Below are 23,525 nucleotides of genomic sequence, written 5' to 3' on the forward strand. Positions count from 1 at the left end.
TTTGTTTTTGTTTATGGTTTTGGTTTCCATTTTGAATGGGTAAACACTACTCCATATCTTTAAATATCCATTTACATTGGTTTTCATTTTTTTTTTTACTCTACTCATCATAGGGAAAAAACTTCACCTGCTGACAGTGCCCTAAATAGCACAAAGGAGAACAACAAGTAACCATAGAAGGAGGAGTGCTCTCTAACATTTTCCTTAAAAGAAAAAATCATAACAGAGTGGCTGCAACAGTTTGCATTCTGACCAACAGTGCAAGTTTCCCCTTTCTCCATATCCTCACCAACAGCTGTCGTTTCTTGTGTTGTTAATTTAAGCCATTCTAACAGGTGTGAGGTGGTATCTCATCATGGTTTTGCTTTGCATTCCCTCATGATGGTTGATGTTGAGCATCTTCCCATGAGTCTGTTAGCTATCTGGAAGTCTTCTTTGGAAAAGTCCCATTCATAACTGGGTTGTTTGTTTATTGGGTGTTGAGTTTGGTAAGTTGTCTCTAGATTTTGGATCCTAACCCTTTACCAGATATGTCACTTGCAACTATCTTCTCCCATTCCGTAGGCGGCTCTTAGTTTTGTTGTTTGTTTCCTTCACTGTTTCCTACTACTCAGCCATCAAAAAGCATGGAGTCTTGCCATTTGCAACTACATGGATGCAACTAGAATGTATTACGTTAAGCAAAACGAGTCCATCTGGGAAAGACAAATATCATACAATTTCACTCATATGTGGAATTTAACATGTGGGAAGGCGGGAAAGGGAGGAAAGGGAGACTCCTAATGATAGAGAAAAACCTGAGGGTTGATGGAGGGAGGTGGGTGAGAGATGGGTTAGATGGGTAATGCGTATTAATGAGGGCACTTTCAGTGAGCACTGGGCGTTGTATATGAGTGATGAATCACTGGTCTATTAAAGAGCTTTGACAACAGTGTGAGACGTTCTGTCTGACACCATCATTTTAAATGGCTGTATCATCGTCTTGCTGCCAGAGGAAACGGATCCTCTCTGTCTGAGAATGAGGTGTCCCATTCTGGGCTCTTAGAGTCAAAGCAGAGATGACTCATGCATACATGAATTCTTTGTGCAAATCTCTAATCACTGTCTTTGGTTTCTAGAAGCAGACCCCCTCCCCACCGGAATCAAAGGTGATGGCAGCTGAAATCCTGGCAACAATAACCCTCCAGTGAAGGAGTTGAGGCCCCTCTCACTACTGAAGAATGAGGATCCTTATCTCTAATACACAGCAAGGGGTCTAGTTTCAGGAGTTTGGTGAAATATTTTTGCTGTTTTGGTGGATGAGAAATTGCACCAAACCCATTGTCCTATTTTCATTTTTCCAATGATGAATGAGGCTGGACGTTCATCACTTACAGCCATTTCCAAAATGTAGCCACTGTTCTCAGTTCTGGAGTGAGCCTGTTGAACACACTCTCCTGGACATCCCCAGGGTCCACAGACAGTGATCCATGTCCAGGCAGGAAATTTCACTCCTTGTGAAACTACTATTAGTGACTGGCTTCTAACCAACAGATGATGGGAGGTCAGCTTCAAAATTTCATGACACAAATTCTGTCACTTTCTTCTTACTTGCTTTGTCCTGTGTTTGTTCTCTCTCTATGTCTCTCTCTCCTCCTCTCTCTCTCACTCGTTTTATCCTTCCCTTCTCTCTCTGTTCTCGGTCCTCATTTGCTCCCTCTGTCTCTCCTCTACCTCTGGAAATGGGGAATCAAGCACTTGTTCCCATGCTCCAGGGAAATGACAGAGAGACAGAGACAGAGAGGGAGGGAGGAAGCTGGGTGGGGGTGACACAAGTGATGGGGCAAGAGGGAAGTAAGAGACATTTTGTAATTAAAATTTAGACATCCCATCATTTTGGCCTTATTCTCTCAGTCAGAAGCCAGTTTCTCAATACTTCGTGGTTACACAGGGATGTGTATGCCAGGGGTGAGGATCACTGAGAGCCATTGTGGAGGTGGCCCACCTCATAAGCTGAGATGACATACATGGGTCTCATTCTAAGTATAACGGGAGACAATTGAACAGCCTTATGCCACTGGATGATGATATATGAATTTCCATTAATTTCAACCCCTTCATGGGTCTGACCTAAACATGAGGCCAAGGTGGAAGTGACTATTCCAATATCATACTACTGCAACCCAGGTCTGTTTTGAGTGGTGTTCCAACCCCTTCTTGTAATTCTTCAATCACTAAATTTTGCCTTCGATACATATGGCACCATCCCACAGGTGGAATAGATAGTGTCTCAGATACCCCTGATGAGGTCCCTAGAAGGTAGGTTCTAGCCTCGTCCTCATCCCCTGCTTTCAGGTTTGGAGACTGGGGAGGGCCTGAGAGACACAATGATTTTCCCAGGACAAAGACAAAGGAGGTCCAAGTTTAACTCTGTCTTCTCAAAGCTAGAGTCTTCATTATATTTTCAGGGAGATGTAAAAAGGGATATTTTAACAAATTTTGTTTGGCTAAGGAGTTGGCATGGGGGAAGAGAAGGAGCAACAAACATCCCATAGGGGGCTTTGGGTAAGTATGATTCAAAGAAGGGGCCCTGGTAACAGAATCTTCAAAAAGTGATCTCACATCTTTGGTCATAGACCTCAACAGTACTTAGAACTGTAATAACCAAGTACCCACATTCTAGACACAGCCCCCTATTCAGCTCACTTGGGTGGAGACACTGAAGATAGTAAGATGTTCCAATGTTGTCTTCCTGGTTTCAGAAGATCTGGGCTCAGGAAAGCTCAGAGTGAGAATTTTCTTTGTCGCTGTAGACATTGGCTCAGACATCAGCCCCATGCATCTGGTCATTTTGGAGAAGGCACCAAAAGGTAACACAGAAGAACACATGGCAGGCCAATTCAGGCCAGGACAAAACTGTGGTTCCACCTGAGCAGCCCCACACCTCTTGCCCCTCATAACTTGTGCGTGTTGGGGAGGGAGAAGGCAGGGAATCAGGGTTGGGTCCCTCCTGGGAGGAAGCTGGTTGTTAGATGTTGGAAGCCTGGTGGGTCTTTCCTGTTCATGCCTCAGGTCATGGCTGGTGCATGAGGTGAGTTCCTCTACCCATATGTGAATCCTGAGCTCTATAGGTTTTATCTTGTTTCCTCCCTGACTAGAGTTCTTTGCCGATGCCCTACTATGCCCCGATTTTGAAACAGATTTTCCCTTGAGAGTATCCCCCGGTGGCAATGTCCAGACATGTCCCTTATTCCTCCTGGCCAAGCTACCAGGCACTGTATTTGCAGAACTCAAACCAGGAGATCATTGAGGAGCTGGCTTATGAGTTCAACAGCTCCATCCTCCTAGACAAGGGGCAGGTACATCAAGCCACCATTAGTGTCCAGTACTGGCCTGAGGTGAGAACAAGAGTAGAGGGGCCTCCACAACCAGGACTCTAAGAAGAGTGGGGCCCTTCCAGGGCTTTCCCACACGAGCACTCCACAGGCCTATTCCCAAATCAATATGAACCTCCCCACGTAAAACCACCAGCTGTGTGGTAGAGTAGGAATACACTCTTCACATAATTGTAGAAATAGTTTTAAACATGTGTATTGTTCTTGCATTTCATTAGTGCTTTGATTGTTTTAACTGCCTGCCCCGATATCCAGTGGATCAGTCAGCTCAAATGTCCTTGTGGTCTTTGTCCAAGTCTTATAAGTTATCACTGTTTATATGGTGGTATGTACAAGATGGGGAGTGGATTAATGCGGTGTGTATATTTCTCTGCAACTTATGTGACAGAACATGTGAAATCATTGTAGGATCACCAGATCAGGAAGTTTGGACTTATTCATCTTCAGAATACCTCTAAGGAAAATCATTTGCCACTGATTTAGGCTTTCCATGTTCTTGGACCTTGACAAGCATCAATTCTATTGCCACTTTAGCAGTTCTGCACGTTACATCTTCAGTGTCCTAATGGGCTGTATTAATTTGATAAGTGTGCCATAATATACAACCACAGAATGGGTGGAAGGCCTATAATGCCTACTGGCCTGGTAATTCTTTCTCTCTTTCCCTCTCTCTCGCTCTCGCTCTCTCTGTCTCACTCTCTCCCCCTATTCTCAAAAAATAAACATTAAAAAAATTAAAATTTAATTTCCTTCTCATCTGCGGCCCATGGACAAATACTTGAAGCTGGCAGAGTAAAATGCTTCTCCAGGAACTCCTTATTGTCTTAATGTTAATATTTTGCTAGAGGGAAAAACAACCTTAGCTTGAGAATAGCTAGGCCTCCAGGAATCTGTGAGTCTTTAGCAAATGGAAATGCTTGCCACTTGCCATTTGACTTTACCTTCCCCAAGCCCATATTATATAACCAGTCATTCTTCACATTATTAATAATAACAACAATAATAATAATAATAAAATAAATGCGAAGAAGCACACTGAGGACCAAAGTTGTTCACCTCAGGTGAAAACGGAATGAAGCTGAGACCTTTGACACGAGCACCACTTCCTAGGCAACTTGGTGTCCTGAGAGTAAGAAGGAAACCCCTGTGGGGTTGGGATGCAAGGAAGAACGAGCCACAGGAACGTGGCATCCTGATCTGGATGGCACAAGAAGGCTTGTAGCTCTTGCCTTACTCTTCTATTCAGTGGGTAGAGGCACTCGTGATCTATCTGAATGTTGTCTTGTCTGTGCTGGCTGGCAACCATGCCTGTGGAATTGGGTTCTGGTCCCAGAGTCCTTGAACGGACTCTCTGCCCTGACCATCTGGGGAAAAACAATGCTCATGCTCCAACTTTGATCTTCTCAGAATGTAGGATCATCACAGGGTCAGTGGTGTCCAAGTAACCAACAAAATCAGGCCAACAAAATCAGAAGCCTGCCAAGTGCAGACATCTCCATGAAGGAGGGCAATATGTGTCCTTAGGAATCACCATGTATTAGCTGGTTGTGAATGCTGGGCACTAACAGCCACATGGTTCCTGACTCTGACCTCTGATCTCCATCTCCCCTTGTACAGAAGGGAGGATGGCTCCCTCCCGATAACACTTGCCCCTTTCCAAGGCTTTTTGCCTTCTTTTGCCAAGATAGGTCTCACAGGTGAGCCTATGGAGAATGAATTTCCCACATTCTCCTGGATTCAGGAGAACTTATCAGGACTTCACAAGTAAAATCGGAGAGAAATACTTCCAGGCTCAGACCCCCACCCCTGACTGGAACACCTGTTTAGAAAAAGATCAAGGGAATTGGAAGAGATGCACTTTGGTCCAAATTCTTTGTCTCAGATGATAATGGAATAATTCTGGGAATGAAGTGACTGGCACACATCCCCAGGGAACCTTGGAAACCTGTGGGCTATAGACAAATGGAACATAGTTTAACTACACATGGGAATGCCGAAGGAGCATAAACAGCCTACAATTGACCTCAAAGAGTGTAGGAGGGCTTGGGACATTTGCCAGCTTTGCAGCTGTTCCTGCCAGGGGGTAAAAGCAGTAGGATTTGGACGGCAGAGTCTCCACCTGGGCTGGTGCCCGAGTCTGTGGGACTGGGTTCTCATTTTTTAAGTTTTGAGTAGTTTCATTCACATTCACCTGCTGTGGAAACCCTTAGTGGCTCAGAAATCAGGATGTTCAGGCAGACTATGGCAGTGGAACAGAGCACAGTAACAGTCACTGCAAAAACATAAGACGTCAATGCCCCAAGTTTTTAGGAGGGCAACATTATTCTCTTGATATCAATTAGTTGATCAATTAATTGATTAGCAATTAGTTGTTGTGGGGGCAGAAAACAACCTTCATGTATGCTCACTCACAGTTAATCAGTCCTATCAGTGTGGCTTTTTGTTTTTTTAACTTCTGACTGTGGCCCTAAAGGCCACATCTTCATCAGCATTGGCCACAGAAGTGAGGCCAACTGACTCCGAATATCACCTGCGGCTACCCACAGCAATCCTCTTGTGCTTAAGACACCCAAGTCCCCAAGGTTGATCTGGCAGACACCCCAGGGGCACCTGTTCCTCAAGTGATTCCAAACACATGGGGACTTGGCATGACTCCACAATTGAAATTGGAGCAAAAGGCTGCCAGACTCTGGCACTGAATGTCTCACAGTGAACACAAGATTGGGATAAGTGTAAGGGAAAGGATACATCGAAAAGGATACACTGAGGCCTAAGGTTCTTCATCTCAGAGGAGACCAGAATGAAGCTGTAGATAATGTTATTGGCACAATTCCCAGGCAAGTGTGGTGATCCAAGGAGTATGAAAGATCTGTGGCCTGAAGAGAAGTGGAACATCCAGTAACTATACCAGGGAGTTCTGTGGGCAAAGGTCATGCACCCCAACTTCAATAAGATCAGGAATGTGTCAAGCTCTCACCAGCTTTCAAGCCCTTCGTATCTATGGACAGAGTTGTGACTCACAAGGTAAGATCTTGCTCCTGGCAAGTGTGCAGATTCAGCTCTGATATTTGAGTCTTTGGGTATTTTTGTGCCCTAACCTCCTTGGTGAATGGACTTTACATGACTGAACCCTGAGTGTATCAGGAGGTAGGGAGCTCAGGCTTTCCTGAAAGGGGTGGACAGAGAGCAGGACACTGGTCCCATGCCAACAGAATCCTGTGAAACACAGAGTTCTTACTGGCCGGAAGTCAACCTTTACACTTTGGTATCAGAAATTAATTGCTATGTGATGACACACGGTGTGAGTGCAGGCTCTCTGCGAATTACTGGGCGCTGTCTGAGTGATAGCCCTAGAGCTCCTGAATTTGCCCTTAGACCCTTGCTCCCAAAAGGAGATCGGGTCCTCCCCAACATCATCTGCCCCTGTGCACATGCAAACCTCTTCTGATGAACAGTTTCAAGTGCCCTGTGCCTCTTTGTGCCAAGGTAGAGCTTGCAGAAGAGTTCCATCGACTTCTGTTGCCCAGGCCCTCCCACATTACTGAGAACTAGTCACGACTCCATGATTAACATCAGAAAATGCTCCTAGATTGTGTCTGTGAATGTCCCCTAATGAAAGAGCAAGGGAATCTGAAGGGATGCACCGAGGGCCAAATGTCTTCATCTCACATGAAAACGGTATAAAGCTCCATGTGAAGTCACTAGCACTTTTCCCTAGGCAAGGTTGGTGTCATCACCAACATGAGTGGGCCAGATAGATCTAAGGGGAAACATCCTTTCATTACACTTAGGAGCCCTGTGTGCAAAAGGGCTGTCACTACTTTCCATGCCTTTCCTTCAGTGATAGACCAGTAATTTGGGGGCTCTTTCCTGGCTCCTGGCTCACCCCAAGTCTGTGGAAATGGGCTCTGGTCTTTTAGCTCTTGAGTTTCTTGTTTCTATCCTTACATCTTCAAGGTATGGGCATTGCATGGACAAACCATTTGTATCTCAGAATGAAGGAAGTTCAGACATTCCAGGAGGTTGGTAGAGATCAGGGAGTGACCATCTGGGCCAACACAGTCCGGCCAAGCACTGAGTTCTCAGTAACAGAAGAACAACATTTCCTCCCCAACATCAAAACTGAATTGTGGTGTGGTAGCACACCACCAGCGTGGGAGCTTGCCTAACGTTTCTTGTCACTCTCTGAGGACAGACAAGTTGATCCTGACTCTGACCCCTGATCTCAGTCTCTTTTTGCCCCTGAAGCGAGTTGGGCTCTTTCCAGCACCACCTGCATTGAAGTGCATTTGGGTTTTACATTCTCAACTCCATTTAACATCTCAGCTGATTGCTTGGCAGCATGAAAGCTGTCTTTGTATTGCATTAAACACACAGGAACACATCACTCTGTTTTTATGTCTTCGGCTGCATAATAACATGTGTGACTAAATGGAAAGCCATCCAGAGGTTGGTTGAGCTTTCAGTAATTCTGTGTGATATCCAAACAGGTAACTGACATCTGACATACATTTACAAATATCTATAATATTTTTTTAATGTTCATTTTATTTTTGACACAGAGAGACAGAGAATGAGTGGGGGAGGGGCAGAAAGAAGGGGAGACACAGAATCCGAAGCAGGCTCCAGGCTCTGAGCTGTCAGCACAGAACCCGACGTGATGTTGGAACTCACAACCACGAGATTATGACCTGAGCCGAAGTCGGACGCTCAACCGACTGAGACACCCAGACACCCCTACATATACAAATATCTAAATTCCCTTGAAAGACAGTCTGTCATTTGTGGTTCCTGCATTTTGTGAAATTCTGCTATCACCTAAAAATGAGGAGTTTGAATATTGAAACACCTCTGACTAGGAAATGTCATAAGGAACCATTGAAACTTCATCATAACACATTCTGTGCTCATTTATTTCTTCATTTATTCTATATGAGTGGCAAACATTTGCTTTTATGATATTAGTGCTGAACTATAAGCATAAAGACAAAATAAAAGCTAGCATTCTAGGAATAAGTGAGTTGGTCACAACAAACCATAAGAAAGTATTTCTTCTTTTTCTTTGTTTTTTTTTTTTTTTCTTTCAAAGTGTTCTTTGGAATATGTTCAACAAGGATGCCTCCAGCTTTCCTTTTGTTTCTCAGGATTACTTTGGTGCTTCGGGGTCTTTGGTGATTCCATATGAATTTTAGGATCGTTTGTTCTACCTGTGTGAAAGTTTCTGGTGCTATTTATTTTCCTAGGGATTGCCTTCAATGTGCACATTGCTTTGGGTAGTATAGACATTTTAACCATGTTTGCCCTTCCAATGCATGAGCATGGAATGTTTTCCCATGTCTTTGTGTCATCTTCCATTTCTTTCATAAGTTTTCAGAGTACAGACCTTACACCTCTTTGGTGAGGTTGATTTCTAAGTATCTTACAAAGTAACCTTGGTGCAATTGTCAATGGGATCAATTCACTGATTTCTTTTTCCGGGTGGGTGGAGGCTGGGATAGATGGGTGTTGAGTATTGAGGAGGGCACTGGTTATGATGAGCCTTGGGTGTTGTCTGTGAGGAATCGCTGAATTCAAATCCTGAAACCAATATTGCACTGTATGTTAACTAATGAGAATTTAAATAAAAGTTTTGGGGGAAAAACACTCAGAAAAAAATGAGCAGATTATGTGTTCTAGCCATTTGCACACCTCCATTTTTACCCTGGTATCCTGACTCAGACATTTTATCTTGGAGTACGTAGCTCACAAACACACAATTTTGTTTGGGTGCTGTGCTTCATTAACATTGATATCAGAAATATACAAGCACAGAATATCTTTGGATATTCTGTTTCTCAGGTTAGAATACTAAAAATGTCATTTACTTGATCAATTTAAAAATGTATAGCTCAACGTTCCAGTTCTAGTGTATCTGAATTCATTTTATATTGAATGACATTTTTTTCAGGCCTACTTAATTTTTATGTAAATGTCTTGAGGTTCTAGCCACACCACAATGCATTAAGTACAGATTCTGCTTTTTTTAATTTTAAAAAAGGAAATATGCTACTGAGATGTTAGAGGAGGGAGATCAATAATATGTGATCTCCCATGGTGGGCAATCCATATTCAGTATAGACTAGCCACATCCGGGGTTCATGTATATGAAGAAGAAATACATGTGTATTCCATTTGTGCCATTGTTACTTTGAAATCTACTGCAGGTCCCCAATTTCACCCTTAACCAAAGCAGAACTTTACCGTTGGAACACCGTGTGACTTGGGAAAGGAGCTATATCTTTCTGAAGGACAGACCTCTGCATGCCTAGTAGCAGAGGTAGGTGTGGAGGTAGACTGATCCTGAGATATAATGCTTATGCCTTCTGTCTTGGGAATAGTAGGTGATAGTGGGGTGGGGTGGGTGCTTCAGACCTACATCTTGAGCAGTGTCTTTACTGCATTACCTTCCCTCATAAGACAGAGAGCACACTCAGGCACTGCTAGGTTAGTGATGTCCTGGTACCTGGTGGTGGACACAGACCTGATTTTTCCTCATTGGTTCCAAATACTTGCCTGTTTCATGCAGGTTTTTATGCCTGTTGAAAGTAAGCCTGTATCCTTAGTATAAGGGTGTGGCTGAGCACTCCTCACTGGACACCCTAAGCAGTGTTAATAGAGCCTGACATCACATCCTCTGGAGAACTGGCCTTTAGATTTATGTACTCAGGCTCTCAAGGTACAGAGGGATGAGTGATCTAATCAAGACACTAAGACTGGCCCAGATCACAGGAGGTGGGACAAGTCTAGAGGACAAGGCTGGGCTCTGCGTTTTTAAGCCATGGCTCAAATCCTGCCAATCATTTATGCTTCAGAAATGAGAGAATCTACTCTTCTGGAAGACATCCTGCCCACTTGCTCTCTATTTGGGATCATTTTACTCTCCAATGTGCTCTGGCATGCACATACTGACATTGTGTTCAAGAAACAACAGACACTGGGGAAGTGACAGCAGAGAAAGAAGAAAGCAGTTAGAGGGAGATCGGCCATGGAGCAGTAGCATCCATTTTCGTAGCTGCATGCTCAAAGACACAAAGTTAGGCAAGGATTTCCTGATGTTCATAGGTTTATGCTGGACCCAGGGCCATCCTTGGCCCAGCCTCCAGAGGAAAGGCCTATGGTACTGCAGCCCAACTCTGTGGGAACCTGGAATTATGATGAGCTACGTCCCCTTAAGTTAGATAATGCTATAGGAGAAAAGGCTTCAGTGTCCTCCTGTAGGGTGTTTTGTTTCCCAGACTTCCATATAATCATAGTCAAGTGGCCTTTTGTTTCTATCACTGTGTTCCAATTTAGTAGGGACATGCTTTATACTTGATGGAATTCTTTTAGTGACAAGAGAAGCTTGGAGACTTGGGTTGGTGAGGACTTGGGATAGGAAGGCACATGTCAGAGCACTATACACTGAGTCTAGAGTGCAACCAAAAATACCAGTCCTTTTTGGACCCCCAAGGTCTTCATTTGGAAATAAGGGGTCATTGTTCTGGTTGACATGAGGATGCCTAAAGAGTAAAGAGTATACTCAGGGGATGGTCAGACAAAGGGGAATGGCCAACTCCTGAGTTCCCTTGTACAACCCTGAAGCCTGTAGGCCCTGAGCTTTACCCTGGCACTTCCAAGGCCCACTGCCTTCATGTCATCCACATAAAAGTGCTGATTTTGTTTGGTGTTCTTCATGCCTATGGCTCAACTGCTAGTGCTGGACACCAGCGACAAGGCAGCCTCCTGTGTCAGTGGTGCCCACTGAGATTTGCTGGAGGAACTGGATCAAGGAAAGGTCATTCAGAGGTCATTCTGGTTTTCACCTACCTCAGATACAACAGGAATTTCCCATTACTACCAGCCTTATACATAGATGAAGCTGGTTAAAATCTAGATGAAGGGCCGCAAGGTCCTTCTATTTATTCATTCAATAACTGCTCCAAGCACTCACCTTGTGCTTGGGGATCTGGTGGGCCTAAGTGCAAGGCTTACAATGACAAAGTGGCCCCTGCCTGTCAGGTCTTCACAGTCTGGAGGGGAGATGGACATTGGTATCAAAGACAGGACATGTGAAAAAAAGGCAAGAACTGTAATAGTGAAAAGAATGAGTGTGCTGAGAGGACAGGCTGGGGAGTCATTGGAAGGTATGAGAGGCCTCACTGAGGTGACATTTACTGGTGCCAAAATGACAAGTGGGAACCACACTGCACATGTCTGCAGTGTGTCAGGGAGAAGATACTGCTGGTGCAGAGACTAGGAGACAGAATTGAGCTTGTCCATTAGAAACATTAGAATGGTGGGAAATACACTGTGAGTTCCTGGGAGGGGAGAAGCAGGGAAGAGGCAGAGCATAGACCAGATTCTGGGACCTAGTAGACTATGAATTATCCATTCCTCTCTTGCAGCATTATCCAAATACTTTGACTCTTAAAGCTACAAATATTTAAGAGCTCACATTTTTGTGCAAGAGGAATCCAGGCACAGCATAGCTTTGTGACAATGCCTCAAACTCTTTATGAATCCAGGGCCGTTGTCTCAAAGGAGACTGAACAGGGTGCTCTTTTGCTCCCAAACTCACTCACATAGACAATGCCAGAATTCAGTTTGAACTGCGAGCCTATTTCAATCTTTTGACCTGGGAACTTGTATCTTTCTCTCCTATATAGGGGTCTCATATGGTAGCCCCTAACTTAAATGCTTGAACCTCCATTCTGTGGGTAGAGGAAAGACAGAGGTAGCACATGAAGGCAGAGAGCAGAGAGAGAAGGGAAAGAGAGAGACAGAGAAAGAGGACTAGGGAGACATAGAGGGAGAATGAACAAACTCAGAATAAAGAAGAAAGTAACAGAATTTGTGTCATGAAATCTTGAAACTGACCTCTCATCACTCCAAATGTGTTCTGCTGGTTAGAAGGTAGTTACTCACAGCTTAGTGGCTTCACAAGGAGTGATGTTTACTGGTATAAATGGATCACTGTCTGTGTCCCCTGGCAAAGTCCATGAGAGTGTGTTGAACAGGCTCACCCCAGAACTAAGAAGAGTGGCTACATTTTGGAAATGGCTGTAAGTGATGAACATCAAGCCTCACTCATCATTAGAAAAGTGAACATAGGACAATGGATTTGGTGGAATTTCTCATCCATCAAACCAGCAAAAATATTTCACCAAACCCCTAAATTAGACTCCTTGTTGTGCATTAGAGATAAGGGCACTTGTTTTTCAGTAGAGGGGCCTCAACTCTGTTACTGGAGGCTGATTGTTGCCATGATTTCAGCTGCCATCCCCTTTGATTCTGGTGGGGAGGGGTCTGCTTTTAGAAATCAAAGCCAGTGATTGGAGATTTGCAAAAAGAATTCACGTAGGCATGTATCTTCTCTGCTTTGACATTCAGAGCCCTGAATGGGACACCTCCTCAGACAGAGAGAACCCCTTTCCTCTGGCAGCAGGACCATGCTACAGCCATGTAAAATGATGGTGTCAGACAGAATGTCTCACACTGTTGTCAAAATCCTTTACTGGGCCATTAGCAAGTGAGTGGGCTATTATGATATTTTTTTTCTTTTTTAATTTAAATGGTAGTTAGTTAGTTAGCATGTTGGTTTCAGAAGCAGAATTCAGTGATACATCACTTACATATAACATCCAGTGCTCACAAGTGCCCTCCTTAATGCCTATCACTCATCCAGCCCATCTCCCACCCATCTCCCGCCATCAACCCTCACTTTGTTCTCTATCATTAAGAGTCTCCCTTTCTTTTCTTCCGCACCTTCCCAAATGTTAAATTCTACATATAAGTGAAACGGTATGATATTTGCTTTTCAGATGGACTCATGAGGCTTGGCGTAATATTCTAGCTCCAACCATGTAGTTATGAATGGCAGGAATCCATGCTTCTTTATGGCTGGGTAATATTCTCACCAAGATCAAAACACTTCTGGACAGTGAAGGAAACAATCAACAAAACTCAAAGCACTTTAAGGGATGGGAGAAAATATTTGCAAGTGACATATCTCATGAAGGGTTAGGATATAAAATCTAGAAAAAACTTATGAAACTCAACACCCAAAAACAAATAGCCCAGTTATGAAATGGGTAGACGACATGAGTAGACTCTTTCCTTAAGACTTTCAGATGGCTGCGAGACACAGGGAAAGATGTTCAACATCACTGTTCATTAGGGAATGCAAAGCAAAACCATAATGAGAGACCACCTCACACCTGTTAGAATGGTTAAAATTAACCCCACAAGAAACAACAGTTGGTGAGACATGGAGAAAGGGGAACACTCTTGGACTGTGGGTTGGAACGCCAACTTGTGCAGCCACTGTGTTATGATTTTTTAAAGGAAAATGTTAGAGAGCACTCCTCCTTCTATGGTTACTTGTTGCTTTCATTTCTGTGTACTATTTAGGGCACTGTCAGCAGGTGAAGTTTTTCCCTATGATGAGTAGAGTAAAAACAAATTGAAAACCAATATAAATCAGTATTTAAAGATATGCAGTAGGGTTTACTCAGTTAAAATTAAAACAGAACAAAAAAAACAAAACAGTTTACCCAACCAAATAACCAAATTCTTATTGTGATTCCACTGTGTGAAAAAAAATGCTCATGTGTAGAAAAATAGTTTGGGCTGTGATTGTCTTTGAATACCAGGATTTTTACTTTCTTCATTGTCCTTATTTGTCTTTCCAAACAATACAGAAAGCTGCTGGGGGCGCCTGGGTGGCTCAGTCAGTTAGGTGTCCCACTTCAGCTGGGGTCATGATCTCACCGTTTGTGAGTTTGAGCGCTGTATCAGGCTCTGTGCTGACACCTTGGAGCCTGGGGCCTGCTTTGGATCTGTGTCTCCCTCTCTCTCTCTGCCCCTCCCCTGCTCACACTCTGTCTCACTCTCTCAAAAATAAACACAAAAAAATTTTAGCAAAAATACAGAAAGCTGCTGGCATATGTAACCTGGTTTGGTTAAGCTTCTTCACCTAGTAAATGATTGGATAGGTCCTCATTTAATGTTCTTTCTTCTTCACTATGTATTTGCTTTTTGGTTTATATACTTCCAGTTAGTTAATATGAAGAGTTATATTACTTTCAGGTCTACAATCCATATATCACTCTGTGCTTATTATGACAAGTACATCTCTTAAACCCCATCTCCGATTTCACCAATACCCCCCGCAACCACTACCCATCAAGTACTATCAGATTGTTCTTTCCTTGAGTCTATTTCTTGATTGTCTATTGCCTCACTCTCTCTCTCTCTCTTATTTTTTTCCATTTGGTTGTTTGTGACTTCAATGCCACATATGAGTAAAATTATTGGATGGTATTTGTCTTTTTCTGACTGACTTCTTTCACTTAACATCATACTCTGTACCTCCATCCATGTCCTATACATGAATATATATATATATATATGTATATATATATATACATGAATATATATATATGGATAGATAGATATAGATATATGTAGGTAGATATATATGGATATATATACATGGATATATATATAGATGGATATATAAGTGGATACATATATAGGTAGATATATATATGGATATATATATCCATATGTATATATCCATATTTATATTTATATTTATCATTTATATTCTGGTGTCTTTTAAACAACTGTGACACAGGGCAGTATTCCCAACTAAGGCAGCAAACCCAGCTTCTTATCAGTAAAGCAACGCACTAAAATAATGAAGTGAATTTTACACAGGCTATCCCTATTATAGGGGATTCTCTCTCTCTCTCTCACTCTTTCTCCCTATACACTCCGGTTACTCTAACTATGTGTGAGGGCTTCTCCCTCATTCATTTCCTGGATTCATAGCCAACTGTCTCTGGCTAGTGTACCTGGGGATGGAGATTTTAAGAAATATTCCCAAGCAGCTGCCAAAACTCCTTTTGTTTCAGGGAACTTCCCTATCTTATCTGGCCTGAGATAGACTGCCTAATTCCACTAGTGGAAAACAAAACAAAACAGCACAAAAAAACACAAACAAAACAAAAAGTGGTATCTTTTCATCTATCTGAGCTGACAGGCTTTAGGAACAATGTGAAGTCTTTTCTCTGCCCTCTGTGCCTTTATGTGCCTTCAGACCTCTTGGTGGCTTCTCACCTTTTCTGCCTTCCCTTCCCCCTCCTCTGCTTTCTGCATAGCCTGCATCTGCAGGGGCAAATTTGCAGGTGATGCCTGCAAATCTGGCACTTCATTGTCTCAGACAACGCTCCTCCTCCCTACGCTGTCAAAAGGGGAAAACACAGACACACACACACCCACCCGCACACCCTTAAACTTTAAAGTTCCTCACTGGTTCCATGGGGAAAAAATTGACAATGGTAAACTTTTGAGGGGACAGAGATGAAATATTATTAAGATAGGCATGTCTTTTAAATTATAAAACTTTATTCTATTAAGGTTTACTAAAGGTCAAATAAGCTCATGTTATATCTGTTCCAATTTATTAGCAAACTTTGTCTCATAGTTTTCATGGGTAATTGTTAAAATAGATTTCAGAGTGTAAGGGTTAAATTGTAGTGTAGGGCTAATGCTTAGCTTGAAAAATAACAGCTTTGTGTTGACACTGAAGGTTAAGAGATAACAGCCTTGTTTTGCTCTGGTAAACTACGCCTCATACCCTTGTAAATTAGGCTTCACCAATTAAGGAAACAAAAGTTCAAAGAAAAGAGCATCAGAGGCAGGGTCAAGGAGATCCACTGGTTGCAACTTAGAGGCAGAAAGTCTAAAGTAAACACCTCATTAGGCAACTGTTTCTAACTCATCTGGAACCTGTTTCTTTGTTCTGTTCCCAGGTGATGATAAAACGATGTGATCGGTTATAAAAACTCTGTACCCTGGCTGTTCGGGGCCGCACTCTTATCAAAAGAGTGTTGGTCCCGATCGGTCGGCCTTGCCTCTCATTGTAATAAACTTTGTTGTGACTGTCACTGGTGCCCGTAGCATTCTGTTTCAGGAGTCCTGTGGATGCAACGAGTCTTTGGTGACCTAAAACTTGAACGTTTTGCTTAAATGATAAATCGAATTAATTTCATCAGACTTTTAGGCCTCTTTCAAATCAAATGGAATGCTGAAGAATTTCTTACTAAACGTAAGTTGATGCTTCTGACTTCTTATGGCAAAAAAACCCACTAAACTATTTCAATCCAGTAAAAAACATGCTTTATGGTTAATGGATTCCTAAGTCTACCACATTAAAAAATATTCTGATGTAACAGACAAGTCACAATTGGTTACTACTTAGTTTTCACTGGAAATTAAGGTTTCTAAGAGTGATGATTCTGCATAATGTAATTAATAGAAAAAAGTGAGATATGTAAAAAACATATTAAAAATAAAAGCACAGGGGCGCCTGGGTGGCGCAGTCGGTTAAGCGTCCGACTTCAGCCAGGTCATGATCTCGCGGTCCGTGAGTTCGGGCCCCGCGTCAGGCTCTGGGCTGATGGCTCAGAGCCTGGAGCCTGTTTCTGATTCTGTGTCTCCCTCATCTCTCTGCGCCTCCCCCGTTCATGCTCTGTCTCTCTCTGTCCCAAAAATAAATAAATGTTGAAAAAAAAAATTTAAAAAAAAAAAAATAATAAAAAAATAAAAGCACATTTTTGTTAAAGGGAGTAAGTAATCAAATCAATAAATGAGTAAATATGCTTATTTATGTAACGAATGAACATATAAATGTTTGTTTATACATAAATGAATATATGAATATATTTACATATAAATTATAAATAAATAAAGTAATTAAATATAATTTCAACAAAAGGGCAAAACAAGAGGACAACTTGCCCTTTTAAGTTGTTTTACTTAAGCCTTGTTTGGAATTACCCATTCCTGATAAATCACAAGGCCAAGCAATTGAAAAATTAGCACATAATAGGCTCAAAAACATGTTAAAAAAACAACAAGGGGAGCTACACCTGGCTGTTTCTATGACAACCTCAGCTGCTTCTTGATCGCGCTATGATTACTCTTAACTTTTACAATCTTAATCCTCAAGGGCTAACTGCATCTGAGTGACATTCTTCAAAATAAGATAAAACCTCTCACCCTATGGTGCTATGCAAAATCCCCGAAAGGGGGGCGCACACGGACTGGGCCCACTAAATGTCTCACCTAGGGTCGAGGATAGGCTTGTGTTCTTTCAGATTCCAGACCTCTGTGGGTTTCCTCAGTTGGCAAACACCGTGGCATCATGGAGACCCCCAGGATATCTTCCAATGAACCAAGACTTCCAGAGAATGACTCTGAGTAAGCGGCCACTGTCCCCCTTTTTCAAGATGAAAGAAGCCTCTTCATGGACTCCTCATCCTGAAGCCAGTCCGCAAATGCAAGTCCTTGCCCCTGATATCACGTGGGGAAGCCTGAAATGCCTGTCTAACCAGGCCGACATCCTGGTTAGATGATATTGCATATACCCCCTCATTCACATCTGATGGCCATGATTTCTGTCATGAACAAAAATGTGATATGTGTATCCCTGATTCTTCTCCTTGCCCTCATGTGTCCAGCCCAGGCTCAATATTCATATTGGGCTCATCTCCTTAACCCACCTCTATTTGAGAGCATAACACTCCTAGCCCAGGACATTTCTATTAGCAATATTGATACAGAGGTCATGGAAGGAGGCAATCTTAACCCGTCCTTCCAAATGGAGCAAGAGCATTGGCTTTATATGCCAAGACCTCAATGGTGGCTTCCTCCAGCGCCTCCTATGTGTGTTACTGAATTTAGCAACTTCTTGTCTCCAGCTAAAACTCAACTGGCTTTCACATGCACAGCCCAAAACCTCTACAAGGCTGGAAAATTCTACCCTTTTCTCAGCCATAAGCTTTGATATACCTCAAAAAACAAGCATATCTCACACTTCTAATGTTATAGCTTGCTCTAGTCTCAAATATTCAGACCATCCCTGGAATAATAGTCCTTGGACAACCTGCTATGGAGAGACTGAGCATAATCTTTACTGGGGCATTTGGACTAGTGTTGACAGGGGCTCTAGAGGACATCTTGAAACAAAATGTTCAAATAAGACCATGTCCTTTGACCAGTCTAGTAGGAAGAATATTTTCTGGAAAGATGGAGGCTTGTCTGGCCCTCTAACTTCTGCACCTAAAAGGAAATTGAAAGGAACTTGGTTTGTCAATCTTTGAAAGCGTGATCTTCCCTTCTTGACTCTTACTATTAGCCACAGTGAAATTTATGCAAATTGACATATTAACATAACTTGGGCCTCCCTGCACAACAATCAATTTGCATAGAACAATTTTTATGTCCTTCTCCCTAAGTTCTCTTTGCGACCCCCAATTTACAGATCAAACAACTAGAAAATAATTATAATATCCCTACTTCCCAGGGCTGGTTTATGTCTTGCGTAAGTAATGATAACATCACCCAATGAAATATCTCCTCTTTATTAGTACTTAGTGCGTCTCAGCCTGGATTTCTGTTAATAGCTCTGAGCCCTATATGCATCCTTCAGGACTAGGTGCACTTTAGAACCTTGTTCACCTCAGTGAGACCCCTCCTACCCTCCAGTGACTCCCCAGCCTTGGCTCACAGCACACTTGTTCTTTTCACTATTACAGTTCTTGCCCCACCACCCTTTCATTTTCACATGTCTTGTCTTTCATACCTTTGTTCATCTCCCCACCAGACTGTGAAGGCCCCTGGCAGGCAGGGACCACTTTGTCATTGTAAGCCTTGCACTTAGGCCCACCAGATCCCCAAGCACAAGGTGAGTGCTTGGAGCAGTTACTGAATGAATACATAGAAGCATCCTGGAGCCCTCCCTCTAGACTTTGATTGGCTCACTCTGTGGAGATGACTGCTAATAATGGGAGATTCTTATTGTGTGTGAGGCAGAGGAAATCCAGAATGACCTCTGCGTGACCTTTCCCTGGTTCCATTCCTCCCACAAATCTCAGTGAGCACCACTGACACAGGAGGTGGCCTGTTCCCTGCTGTCCAGCGCTTGCACTGGAGCCACAGGCATGAAGACCACCAAACAAAATCAGCCCCATTGTGTGGCGGACATGAAGGCAGTTGCCTTTTAAGGTCCCTGGGTAAATCTCAGGACTTACAGTCTCCAGGGCTATGCAGGGGATCTCAGGCTTCTGCCATTCCACTTTCTGTGTCCATCCCCAGTGTATACTCTTGACTCATAAGTCATCCTCCTGTCAGCCAGGAAAATGACACTCCACACCATTTCCAAATGAAGAGCCTGGGAGCCCAACATGGACTGCTATTGGGCTTGGACTCTAGACTCAGTGTCCAGGGTTCTGACATATCCTTCCCTATTCCATGTCCTCACCCCCCCAAGTCCCCAACCCTCTCTAGACTCCAAAAGGCTTCCAGCAAGTATCAAGCACTTCTCTAGTATCCCAGAACACAGTGAGTCACTGATGGAGAACCAAAGCCATTTGACACTTTATGATTACATGGAACTCTCAAGAAGCCCACTGATAACAATACTATATGGGAGTATATGGGAATACCCTGAAGCCTTTTCTTCTATAGCTATTGTCTAAACTAAGGGGAGTTAGCTCATCATAATTCCAGGTGCCCACAGAGTTTGGCCTAGTCCTTTCCTCTGGAGGCTGGGCCAAGGATGGCCCTGGGTCCAGCAGAAACCTACAAACTTCAAGAATTCTTTGCCCATCTTTAGACTTTATGCATGCAGCTATGAAAATGGATGCTGCTACCCCATGGCAGAACTCTCTCTAACCTCTTCTTTCCATCTTGTCACTTCCCCAGTGTCTGCTCTTTCTTGAACACACCTTTCAGTTTGTGTGTCCCAGTGCACATGTGAGGATTTGGATAGCAGAATGACCCCAAATGGACAGCATGTGCTGGCATGATTCCTCCCAGAATATTAGGGTCTCTCATTTGTAAAGCAAGACTGATGGGAGGGGTTTGAGCCATTGCCTAAAAAGGCAGAGCCCAGCCTTCTCCTCTGGACTCTGCCCACCTCCTGTGATCTGGGCCAGTCCTAGTCTCTTGATCAGATCAGTCACCCCATTGTACACTGAGAGCTTAGATACAGAACTAGAAAAGCCAGGTCTCCAGAGGATGTAATGTCAGGCTCCATTAATACGGGGTGCAGTGTCAGCTGGGGAGTGCTCAGCCACACTAGTGTACTAAGTATTCCGGTTCATTTTATACAGGCATAAAAGCCTGCATAAAACAGGCAAATGTGTGGAAACAGTGAAGATAAATCAGGTCTGTGTCCACCACCAGGTACGTAGGACATCACTAACCCAGCAGTGTATGAGTGTGTTCCCTTGCCTTATGATGCATGGTAATGCAGCAAAGACTCTGCTCAAGAAGTAGGTCTTCAGCACCCACCCCACCCCACTACCACCTACTATTCCCAGTAGAGAGGGCATGGATAACAACCAGGCAGAAACACTATATCTCTGAATCATACAGTCTACTTCCACACTTGCCTCTGCTGCTAACCTTATGGAGAAGTCCTTCAGGAGGACATAGATCCTTTCCAATGTGACATAGTGCTCCAAAGGTAAAATTCTTGCTTTGGTTAGGCTTACATTTGGGCCCCTGTAGTAGATGTCTAAGGAAGAAACAGGATACAGATGTGTTTCTTTTTCACATAAATGAGACCTGGATGTGGCTAGTCTATAACTGATCATGGACTGCCTACCATGGGAGATTACATACCATTGAACTCCCTGCTCTAACATCTTAGTATATGAATTTCTTTCTAAAAATTTAAAGAATAAGCATCTATACTTCATGCATTATTCAGTGGACAAAACATCAAATTTTTTACATAAAAATTAACTGGTCCTGAAAAAATTTCCTTTAATTATAAAAAAATTTCAGATAAACTAGAACATGTACATTGAGCTATAGTGTTTTAAGTTGATCAAGCAATTGAAATGTCTTATTATTTTTCCCTGAGAAACACTTTATCCACAAACATCCTATGTTGCTATGTTTCTGACTTTGATGTTTATGAAGCACAGCACCGGTACAAAATTGTGTGTGTGACCAAAGTTTTCCAGATAAACTATCTCAGTCAGGATAGAAGGGTCAAAATGGAGGTGTAAAAGTAGCAAGACCAAACTATCGGCTCATTTTTTTCCTAGTTTCCTTCCACGTTTTTGTTGAAATTCTCATTAGTTAACATACAGTGCAATATTGGTTTTGGGATTCAAATTCAGTGATTCCTCACTTACACACAACACCCAGTGCTCATCATAACAAGGGCCCTCCTCAGTGCCCATCACCCATAGTCCATCCTCCACCCACCCAGAAAAGAAATCAATGAAACGATCCCATTGATAATTGCACCAAAGATACTTTGTAAAATACTTAGAAATCAAAAGAGGTATAACATGTCTACTCTGAGAACTTATGAAAGAAATGGGAAAACATTCCATGTCCATGGTTTGGAAGTACAAAATTGGTTAAAATGTCTATACTACTCAAAGCAATCTACCCATTCAAGGCATTCCTTAGCAAAATAGCACCAGTATCTTTCACAGAAGAAATGATCCTAAAATTTGTATGGAATGAAAAAAGACCCCAAAGCACCAAAGCAACCCTGAAAAAGAAGCCCAAAGATTGAGGCATCATTTTGAACATATTTGAACATATTCCAAAGAGCACTTAAAAGAAAAAAAAAAGAAAACGAAAAAAAAAAGCCTAATGATTTACTGTGACCGACTCACTAATTCCAAGAATGCTTGTTTTTATTTTGTCTTTATGCTTATAGTTCAGCAGTAATCAAATAAAATCAAATGTTTGCCACTCAGATATTTAGAATAAATGAAGAAATAAATGACAGCAGAATGTGTTATCATGAAATTTCAAACTTTCTTTATGACATTTCCTAGTCAGAAGTGTTTCAACATATTCAAAAGCCTCATTTCTAGCTGATAGCTGAACTTGACAAAATTCAGGAACCACAAATGACAGGCTGTCTTTGAAGTGAATTTAGATATTTGTATATGTATTTCAGATGTCAGTTACCTGTTTGGAGATCACTCAGAATTACTGAAAGCTCAACCAACTTCGGGATGGTTTCTCATTTAGTCACACATGTTATTACAGTGACTATGTAGCCGAAGACATAAAAACAGAGTGAGGTGCTCCTGTGTGTTTAATGCAATACAAAGACAGCTTTCATGCTGCCAGGCAATCATCTGAGATGTTAAATGGAGTCGAGAATATAAAACCCAAATGCGCTTCAATGCAGGGGATTCTGGAAAGAGCCCACCTCACTTCAGGGGCAAGAAGAGACTGAGATCAGGGGTCAGAGTTAGGAGTGACTGGTCTGTCCTCAGACAGTGACAAGAAATGCTAGGCAAGCTCCCACTCTGATCGGAGCTAGGGAGCTAGGGATCTAGGGATCTCCCACTATACCACACAACACTGCGTATTTGGTGTTGGGGAGGAAAGGTTCTTCTGTTACTGAGAACTCAGTGCTTGGCCAGATTGTGTTTGCCCCAATGATCACTCCCTGCTCTCTACCAACCTCCTGGAATGCCTGTGCTTCCTACACCTTGAGATATACTACCGGTTTCTCCTTGCCAAGTCCATACCTTGATGAGGTGAGGATAGAAAAAATAAACTCTAGAACTAAAAGACCAGAGCCCATTGCCACGGACTTGGGTGTCAGACAGAAGCCAGACAAGAGCCACCAAATCATCACTGCTGTATCAAGGAAAGGAATGAAAAACAGTGATAGCCCTTTTGCACACAGGGCTCCTAAGTGTAGCTAATGGATGTTCCCCTTAGACATATCCCACTCATGTTGCTGATGACACCAACCTTGCCCAGGGAAAAGTGCTAGGGACTTCATTTGAAACTATACCATTTTTATTGGTGATGAAGACATTTGGGCCTTGGTGCATCCCTTCAGACTCCCTTGCTCTTTCATTACCGAGGATTTCATTAGGGGACATTTACAGACATAAAATGAGAACATTTTCTGATGTTAATCACGGAGTTGTGACCAGTTCCCAGCAATCTGGGATAGCCTGGGCAATATGAGCCCATGGAACTCCTCTGCAAGACCTACCTTGGCAAAAGAGGTCATAGGGCTTTGGATACTGCTCAGCACGAGATTTGCCTGTGAACAGGGGCAGA

General features: G+C 42.7%; 1 long non-coding RNA gene across 1 annotated transcript; it reads left to right on the forward strand.

The window, feature by feature from the left end:
* The first annotated feature begins 2,685 nt into the window (after nt 1–2,685).
* Nucleotides 2,686–17,893, forward strand: LOC147576843 (uncharacterized). The gene is made up of 2 exons (XR_015241468.1): nt 2,686–2,849; nt 17,558–17,893. It is a non-coding gene; the product is annotated as an uncharacterized LOC147576843 (long non-coding RNA).
* Nucleotides 17,894–23,525: the final 5,632 nt, after the last annotated feature.

This window comes from Puma concolor, chromosome D1 (assembly GCF_028749965.1).
Source record: "Puma concolor isolate L17-30 chromosome D1, mPumCon1.1.hap2, whole genome shotgun sequence".
NCBI classification, from domain to species: Eukaryota; Metazoa; Chordata; class Mammalia; order Carnivora; family Felidae; genus Puma; species Puma concolor.